The 9509-nt window shown below is 49.8% G+C and overlaps 1 protein-coding gene across 3 annotated transcripts in view; it reads left to right on the forward strand.

The window, feature by feature from the left end:
* Nucleotides 1-7962, forward strand: part of GPRIN3 (GPRIN family member 3) — a 44977-nt gene extending 37015 nt beyond the window's left edge. For 2 of the 3 annotated variants that reach the window (XM_031504699.2, XM_021550338.3), the window contains one exon: nucleotides 6785-7962. The gene's annotated coding sequence lies outside the window, so the exon portion shown is untranslated. The remainder of the gene's footprint in view (nucleotides 1-6784) is intronic. The other variant, XM_077782970.1, reaches the window with a different exon arrangement.
* Nucleotides 7963-9509: the final 1547 nt, after the last annotated feature.

The following is a 9509-nucleotide window of genomic DNA, read 5'->3' on the forward strand; positions in this document are numbered from 1 at the left end:
CATCTACCCAACCAACCCCAAAAACTCCTACATTTCCTGATGCTAGGAGAAAAAAGAGGTTTTGTTTCAGTGCCCTTGCCTGAGAATGTAGCATGTACAACAAACAAATGTAATTAGAAAGAAAACCTTAGTGCAGGGCTTTGCTTGGATAGCAAAGAGAAAGGTCTGTGGAGAAAGGAATGGGCTGGTTTAAATGCTCCTTTCCCTGGGATGCTCAACTCATTTCCAGGCAGATGAGCTATCTTTTGCAAAGGCATTTCAGCACTGTCAGAACAGTTCTGTTTGGCTTTCAAAAATCAAGTGATTGACATGTTTTCCAACATGCTGCAATGTGCTCGAGAATAAGCTATAGCTCATTAAAAGAAAAACATCAATTTAGATGAAAAGCCTCTGAGCAGCTTTCCTGTAAGATTAGTTCCTAACCAGTGACCTTGGCAGGTTGGACTTTGTAAGAACAGTGAGAAAGGAGGCTCTCATCTTTGTGAACACCAGGAGTATTGGTGATGTGCATTAAGCTCAGGAGGTAGAGGCTCTGACAGGTGGGGAGAGAGCAGGGGTACAAGTGCTCTTCATTACTTGAGTTTGGTGAGCAGCAGGAGATAGGAGCCACAGGCCTAAAGGCATTTGATAAAGATGCAGTGAGCTGTAGCAGACACTTAGGTATAACAGTGGGCTAAAGATCCCCCTCAGGAGAGATGGGAGACCTTCTAGACAAGACTGTCTATGCTGCAGGTAAGGTGCAACATGGAGTTCTTGCTTATGTGATGCTTTTATTTGAGGTTGGTTCAAAGGGTTGTGAAACTTTGTCAAGAGGAGAGGCTGGAGGGTCTGGGTTGAGAGGAGGGACTCAGATGTGGGGATATTGTGCTACATGGAGTGTGTGGTGTTATTAGTGCATAGCAATTAAAAGCTGCAGCTTTGGAGAGAGGCTTTGATTCCCAGCTCAGGAATGAGGTGGTTTGAGATGCTTGGCTGGATGTGTGGTTCTTGCTTTGCAAGCCAAGAGTAAGAACAAGTAGAGTTAGGTCCAAAGAAAAGAAAGACAAAGAGCTAAGGCTGCAGCAGTTTTGTCTGTGCCCCCACCAGCCAGGGCAGCCCAGGGCACCAAAGTGGCTCAAGTGTGTTGTCTTACCAGAGAGGCACGCAAAATTCTGTAAGGCCAGACTTTCCCCCGGGAGTTTTATTGTTGCCTTCTCTTTTTCTTACCATGAGATGCAGCTGTAAAAAGAAGCAAGAAATCCCTGATAGATTGTTTGTCAGCACTTTTTTTTGGCATTAAAGCTCTAACAGGAGAACAAAAAGGCGCTCTGGTATTTTGTATGTTCTTGACAAGTTAATATGGAATTGACATGTATTCTAAATGAGATATCTTTTAAATAGAGCAGAGTTACTGAGTCCTCTGTCTTGTAGCTCTCATCCTAGCCCTGCCTGCCTTGTTTAACAGGCTCTGAGCGCTGCCTGCAGGTATACAGAGTACACATCGATTTTAATGTCACACTAACACACTGCACACAAACACCATGACAGTTCCTGGCAGCAGCAGGACCAGCCACAGTATCACATGGATATTTAACTCTTTCTCACACTGTGCCTTTGACATGCAGGGCCTGCAGTGGATCTGCCCTTGTAAGAGTCTGGGTGGGGGGAAATGTGAGGTTTAGCTCTCCAAGCTGCAAAGATTGCCTGAAATGGTGCTCTCAGCATAATCAATGTGGCTGTATGCCTTCAACCTGCAGGTAGCTCCAAATCTTTTCTTGCAGTGCAAATTAGTATCTGACTGGAGAATCAATTTTAAAGCTCTAAAAGACTTTTGGCAATAATTGTGCACAGAATTGGGTCCTCCCCTGCTGTTAGCTATGGTGCAGCATAGAAAAGCTGGGAAGAGTGAAGGTCATTTTTTCTTCATTGTTTGTACAAAAGGGTAAGCCTGTAAGCTTTGCTTCTAAGTGAAGCAAATCAAACCCTTTTCCCCTCCTAACTTTTAATGAGCTGTCAAAGCTTGACAGAAATCTAGAGGAAACAGCTGATCTTGGCAGGACTCTTACATTGCACTACAATTTATAGTAAAGAGGGCAACTGTGTTGGCCCAAGGTTTAGTTCTCACATGTCTCATTCCAGTGAGCAGTGCTCTCTCTGCCTGCTGAACGAGCAATGGAGGGGTCAGTTTTAGAATTGTGTCACTGTGTATGAATTCCCCTTAAAGAAGCCAACCTGTCAGTTGTGGAGGCAATTTTAACTCTCGCTTGCTTAGATGCCACTTTTATTGTAGGCTTATTCCAAAGCCATTGGACATTAGAGAATCTTGGGAACTACTGTGTAAGTTCATGATTTATGACCCCAGTATAGGTCTTCCAAGCCTTACCCTTAATGTGTGAGAGAGAGAGAGGCTTCTTAATCTTCTGATTACCTGCCATGTTTAGAAAGTCTTTGCTTTCATGTCCCTTGTAAAAGAGGGTGCAGGCATTTATTTGTTCCTCTATTTTAAGAGAACATTACTCTCTTAGATGTGATGATAGCAGGGGAGCCAGAAAATGCTGCAGTCATGCTGTAGGACATTTTATAGCTTCTGTATTGAGCCCAAACACTAAAACCCTATTCCCTTCAATGTGGGAAGTGCTCAGGTTTGGGTTTTTTAAAACCACCAACTGTTCATCATCTCATGGCCTGGACAAGGTACAATGTAAGAGACAATGATGGCTGTCAGATATCAAATAGTGTCAGTGGCAGAGTCCAGGAATATTCATCAACTAACTCACTTGAGAGTATTTCACACAAGACCAGAAAGTTCCAGCTCAGTCAACTGGGTGCAGAAATTAGTTTACATGTTTTCTGGCATATATTAGGCAAACAATCTGTTCAAGTGACTAGGACAGTATTTCTGGTGATTAAACCTACAGAAGACTTCCTTTCCACTGCGGTTTTCCATGTCTCAAAGGACACAGTCTTACAGAAAATAATTCCTTTCAGAAGCTGAGCTTGCTCACCTCCCACAGGGTTCAACAGGGAGCAAAGGCCTCCAGGCTAATCTCCAGTAAGTGGAGGCTAACAGTCTAGGCATCCCTTTGCTAACTAGACAAAATGAATGAATAAACTCTGGTTTATGTAGCTTCCTCTGAAGAGTCATACTAGGACTGACTGAGCATACCTGTTAAATATATGTGGGAAAATCACCTCTTTCTTCCTGTTCTAATCAATGGGATCTCTACAAATGCATCTGCAGCTTCTCATGTTGGCATTTTAGTTGATTAAAAATTTGTGTCTGAATCAAACCCTAAGGGGCAGATTTTCAGTTGGAATTAATGAACATAGTGCTATTTTCTTGAACAACACCATCAGTCCTTTATAGCTGCTGATGAATTAACTTTGAATCTGAATAACTCCATACACCTAAGATCTGAATCTTGACAGCTGTCCTGTATATAGAGTGAGCTTCATCCATTTTGGAAGAGGTTAGACATACAACACTGTTACATCTTGAGGCTGAATTTAACTGAGCCTTTGACAGAAATTCTGTGTTCAGAGTTAACAGAGCTGAATTTATTGGCTATTTTTTCACCCCAAGTTGTTTTTTATACTGTTCTGTTTTGCTACAGTCTTCCTGCAACTGCAGATTTGGAGAGGTGAAGGGAAACCACCCCAGGCTGTACAGTGCCTGGTGTAAAGGGGCTCTTTGCTCCTGAATGACCTTCTTGCTGTTACCTGAACATAGAGTAATTCCTGAGAAACTGATGGAGCTGTTAATGCCACCCTCTACTTAAGTGCTCTTGATTTAGTTAGTCATTTGCTTGTCATAGTGTTTATATTCAGGAGTGACTTGTTTGCTGTAGCTGTCTCCACATCTGGGTATGACTTTCACAACCCCAGCTGGCAGAGCCAGAGCTCCCTTGAGCTCTCTCTGGTTCCTGGAAATTCTTGGGGGTTTCCTTGCTCAGCACATGCAGAGCCCAAAAACACTGCTGCCATGGGGTCCTGTTGCTTCCCCACTGCTTTGAGAAAGGCTGCACTCTTACCCACAGCCCTGATGGCAGTTTTGTGCCTGGTTAACCCATGCACTCCTCTGTGTGAACCCAGTCCAGCAACGTGGTCTCTGCCAGGAAGACACGGGAAACTCCTCATAGCTACTATGTATCGGGCTGCTAATAACACTGATCAGAAGGCTTGGAGTGTTGCTAATCACCATCAAATGACCTTTTCAACCCATTGCCATGAATGTATATTGGGTTAATTTTTCAACTGGCAGTGGCTCTGGGTGAGCACATTAGATCTTCAGCAGTGCTTTGAGGGCAGCTCATTCCCTTCACCATGTGTGTCATCAGAGGGTTAATTGTAGTGAAAGTCTATAGTAATGGGCATTTGACATTCCTGATTTCATGGGTGTGTTCAAGCAAGGATGGTTTGGGAGGAAGAGAGCATCTGCAAATTCAAGTCTCTCTCTGAAGATTTGTCTGAGAAATAATTATTAATAGCATAATAGCTAGTAACAGCGTGAGGCACCTGGGCTGATAAGAAACAGACCAGTTGTGGAGGCAGAGCTGGCATTGCCTGTATAGTCACTTGAAACAGGTGGAGGAATGGGGCAAAATTCAGTTTACATCAGTGGATCTTTTGTCTCTGTGAATGCAACAAAGAGGGATGCTAGGGTGGGATGTGCATGCTACGACAACGAGCTGGGCAGGAGCAGGCAGAGAACACGGCCATCAGACAGCAGCTTGCCCAGGAAAGAGCAGTGTTTCTGAAGTGTACAGCAAATCCGTGTTTCTGGGCAAGGGCTGGAGAAGTGCACTGCGCTGCTAAGCTTTCTCCCTGCGAGACACACTGCCAAAGCTTTTCGCTGTGATGCAGTCCACTAGAGACGCAGACTACGGCTCTCCGGAGCTGTCCGGAGAGGAGTGCCGGTCCCTGGAGTCTTTCGGCTGAAGCTACGGTGTAGTGTGCGCAAAGTAGCCGCTTCTTCACCTCCGGGAGCCGGAGAGAGGGTGGCTTGTACGAGGGCGAAGAACGAAGCCGCAGGGAGCCAGGCTTGTGTACACAGCCTTCGGGCTGTTAGAGGACGGTGGCGGCCGCTCGCCTGCCCCTTCAATTTACTGCTGGCATGCTTTATGGCAGGTGTTCCAGGAAACTTTCCTGGGTTTTGACTTTGTCCTGATGCAGCCCCTCCTGGGAAATTCTTACTCGTCCCCTGAGGCTGCAAGATGCAGAGAACTCGATGGCAGCTCCAGAAAAGAAGGGCTGTGCTGAGTTTGTCGGGAAGCAGGAACTTAGACCGCTGCCTTTGCTTGGGAATGAGCTGCGCAGGATCTTTGCAATTGCCTTCATTGCACACAGAAGCCCGGTGCTCTCTGCTGCTTCGTTTTAAGCCTTCTGTGAATTGCACATGACTGAAGCTGAACTAGGCTACTCAGCTTTGCCGCTTTTCAGCATCTGTGCTCCACCTATGGAAAACACTGCTTTTAAGGAGAAGCTGGAATAATTGAAGGATCCCAGTCCCTCCAAGCATGTTCCCACTCACTCCCAGTTGCCCCCAGTTTGGTCCCAGTTCTCCCCTGCACGGTCCTGATTGTTCCTGATGTGGTTCCAGTCCCCCCACTACGGTTACAGACACTGCCCATAGATCCCAATTGCCCCCAGCATATTCTTAATCATTTCCAGGCACTACCAGTGGCCCCAGGAAAATGTTGGTTATCCCAGTATGATCCCCCAGTCATGGCCAGAATATCCCAGTTGCCTCCAGCATGCACCTAGTTATTCCCAGGTCCTGCAACTGGCTTGCAGCACGATCCCAGTTTCTCTCAGTTGCTGCAAGGAGTGCAAAGTATGAGCCCAGTTGTTGCCCTGATTTTTAAAAGTGTTAAGTTTTCTTTTAGAGTTCTTTGGAAAGCTTTAAAGTTCTCATGAAACTTCTTGAGCCTTCTGAGAATGTTTTCATCTTTGAGAGTCAGAGCTCCCACAGCATTTCAGGTGGAAATAGAATTATTTACATCTTTCTCTGTGGGTGGAGAGAAATGGTCTTTGGACCAGTGTGGTTGGAGAGGTAGTAATTCCATCCTCCAATCCACGGTCACCTTTTGAATTCTCGAAATACCTTAACAGATGTTGGAAGAAAACAGGCTCCTTTTCGCTTTGGAACTTTCCAAGCGTCTGTGTACTCATTTATTGTCCAATATCGACATCTGTTGGCGCCGCATGTGAACGACACCAGTGGGTGACGTCTTGATTAACCCTCTCTCTCCCGGGCCTGACTGCAGCCTTTGTGGGCATGTCTACTTCTGTGGGGCCTGCTGGCAGCTGCCAACAGAGGTAGCCTAGAGGAGCAGAGCCCAGTGTCCCCCAGGACCCAGAAATGGGGATCCCATAGAGGGCAGAGCACTGCCAGTAGCGGGACCTTCAAAAGCCTGGAGAGGGGAGGGGGGGGCTCCTTGGAGTCCCTGCGCCCCAAAACAGAGAAGAAGGGGAGAAGGGAAGCCAGGAGCCCAAAAATCCCTGGAATCCCTAAACAGGGAGACCCAAGAAGGGGGAGCTTTTGGCATTCCTGGGACTTCCAGCAGCCTGGGGAGAGCAGGGGACCCTGAGTATAAGTGTGACCCCCCCAGCAGCTGGGACACGGGGAAGCCCGAACACTAAAAGAGAGGGATCAGGGACGGAGAACTCCGGAGAGCCGTTTCAAGGGCTGAATCTTGGCATTCGGGAGGTTTAATGGACCCAGATGGCTGGTGACTTCCAGAGATGGCCTTAGGCAGAGGACTTTCCAAGTCAACGTGCTCATCCCTTCTTTTCCCCAAAACAGGGTTTCCCATTCCCAAGCCCTTGGAGGCTGCAAGGAAGAGGAAAATGGCCCAGGACACCCAGTCAGGTGAGGAGGAAGTCACCATCCCTTTCCCCCTCTCTCCTGCTCCATCTCCCAGCCCGGCATGGGCCCTGGCTGCAGGACAACCCCCCTGACGCACTGTCGTACTGGTGGCTCTCCTTCCCTCTGGCACAGAGGTAAATCCCATCCACTCCTTGGCTTTCATCCAGCAGACAGTCAGGAGCTGAGGATGGAGACCAGAGAGGACAAATCCACATGGCAGAACCTCTTGCAAAGGGTGTATTGAGTGGCTCCACGGCACAGGAAGCCAATGGGGACCCTGCACGAGGAGAGGCTGCAAAGGCAGATTGTGGGGATCTGGGGAGGAAAGACACACTAGGTCTTTGGTTTAGAGCAAATTTAGGAGAAAACCCATAGGATGAGCACACCCCCCCCCCCACCCCCCTTCCCAACAGCAAACCCCCACAGCCCCTCCTCCCAACCTGCTTCGGGAAGAATTTCCTTGGATAGAAGTGGAAAACAAAAACCCTGTTTTTTTTAACAGACAGAAACAGTCCCCAGCACAAAAAATGAACAACATCAGAGTACAAAAACCCTTTCACCGCTCTGAAGAGATGACAAATTCAGAAGGTCTCTCATGGTCGCCCAGTTCTCGGTCTCTGGATCTGAGGATGGCTGCTGCAGGTGTCTCTTGGTGTTTCCTGGGTCCCAGTCTGGAGCTGGTTTGAATGGTATTCAGGAAAAGGAAAGGACAAAAACCAAGGGCAAAAGCAAAAGCAGGAGAGAAGAGCAAAGAGTCAGCCAGCAAGCAAGCCCTATCCTCTCTCCTAGACACAGCCCGTGGGGGAGGTGAGCCGGCTGCTAAACGAGACAAAACAAACTTTCACTTTTCGGCCCCAGTCCAGAAGGCACACTTCCCAGTGTAGTAGATAGGGACAGGTGAACGGAAGATTTATTTCGGAAAGAAAGACTCCCATCCCCCTCTCACCCTGCAACATGTTATCCATTACCCCAAAGAATGTAACCACACCTAACCCAGTAGTCTTCCGCTCCTGACTAACCCTAGAGACCCTGCCAACCCCCCCTGATGTAGCAGAGTCCCGCAAGACTATTTAAACCCATGAGATAAGATAATAAACGCTTTCAACCGTCCACCACATTGGTGTCCTGCGTGTGTCATTAGCCCGAGTGGCCCAGGGGAGACTGGGCCACCATGCTGTTCCTTGCAACCAGGTCGCCTTGCCTTCCCCTGAAGGCAACATAACTGGTGCCGAAACCCGGGAAAGATTAGCTTGGGTAGCGGGTGTCGCCTGGACAAGAGCAGCGGCCAGACCGGTGAAACCGTGTTCTCGGCGAGGGAGACGTCCCCGGACCCGCGGTCATCATGGACGCCATCGCCAGGGTTGTAAGTGAGGTTCATAAGCAATGGGGAATTGAGTGTAAGCTCAAAGACTTTTATCTTGCTATAGCAAGGCTGCTTGAGCTTGGGGCAATTGAACGCCCTGTGGATGTTTTGCATCCGGAGATATGGGAAAAATGCACAGCCATGCTGGCCCAGGACACAAAATCCTCAGGCAGTGGCAAATGCCTTAAGGTGTGGAGCAAAGTAGAGAAAGCCCTGCACAAAGCAATAGAAGAGCAGGAGACATGAAGCGCAGCGCGTACGTGTTTATTGGTTACACCCAAGCTAGGGGTAGGAGCAGCAATGCAAACAGCCCCTGAGGGCAATCCGCCCGGGAGCGGGGATCCGGGGGGGCCCAGCACGTCGCCCTCCTCCCCGGGCCGGGGCCCGGGGCCCCCCGCAGAGCCTTCCCAAAGATCCGCAGCTTCCCCATCCGCCCCGCCACCGCCGGTCAGTGACCCGCTACCGGAGGTGCAGCAGCACGCAGAGCTCTTTCGGCGGAAGCTGGCGGGAGAAGCCAGAGGCGCGGGAGCCGCGGCTCGGGAGGAGATCCTGCCCACGCCGCCTCCATATCCCTTTGAAAATGGCGCTGGTAGCCAAGGGGAGGGGCAGGGCGTGGGCAGTCTCAGCGCGAAGAGCCCAGAGGCGCGGAGTTTTGCTAATGCGCGTGTGCGGGAGAAAGAGGAGGAGAGCGGCAGAGGGCTCAGAGCCGATCGGCAGCCGCGCCTGACGCCGCTACCATGTAAGGGAGAAACACCCCCCTGCAGAAGGTAGGGCGAGCCCGGGGGGCGGCAGCGGCGCCACCCCCGGGGGGAGGAGCGGGGTCGGAGCCGCACAAAACGGCACCGAGCCCCGGAAGTGCGCTGGCATTCGACTTCCGACTCTGAGTCCAGCAGCAGCTCCGGCAGCTCGGAAGAGCTGCCGGAAGCCGGCTGGGTCTCTGAGACAAAGGGAACGGAGCCAACGCAATTTAAAACAAAACCAAGTAAAGCTTTAAGCCGCACCAAAAAGCAGCCACAATACGAACCAGCCCAGTTTACCGACTGGGGAGAAATAAAAATAGCCTGCTCTGAATGGTCCCCAGCCGGCATGGCAGCCCACCGCGGCGCCTCCACCCCAAACACACCCGAGAGGAGCCTGTTGGGGCTGCGGGAGGAAGGGGCACCTCGCCAAGGAATGCAGGTCCCAGCCCCAGGGAAACGGAGAGGGAGGGGGCGTGCGGGCCGCACTCAGCCTCCTCCCACCGTGAATGCAAGGCGGCCCATCTATGCCAACCCCCAGTGGGACGGGGCGCCCTTATAC

This window comes from Lonchura striata, chromosome 4 (genome assembly GCF_046129695.1).
Source record: "Lonchura striata isolate bLonStr1 chromosome 4, bLonStr1.mat, whole genome shotgun sequence".
In the NCBI taxonomy this organism is placed as follows: Eukaryota; Metazoa; Chordata; class Aves; order Passeriformes; family Estrildidae; genus Lonchura; species Lonchura striata.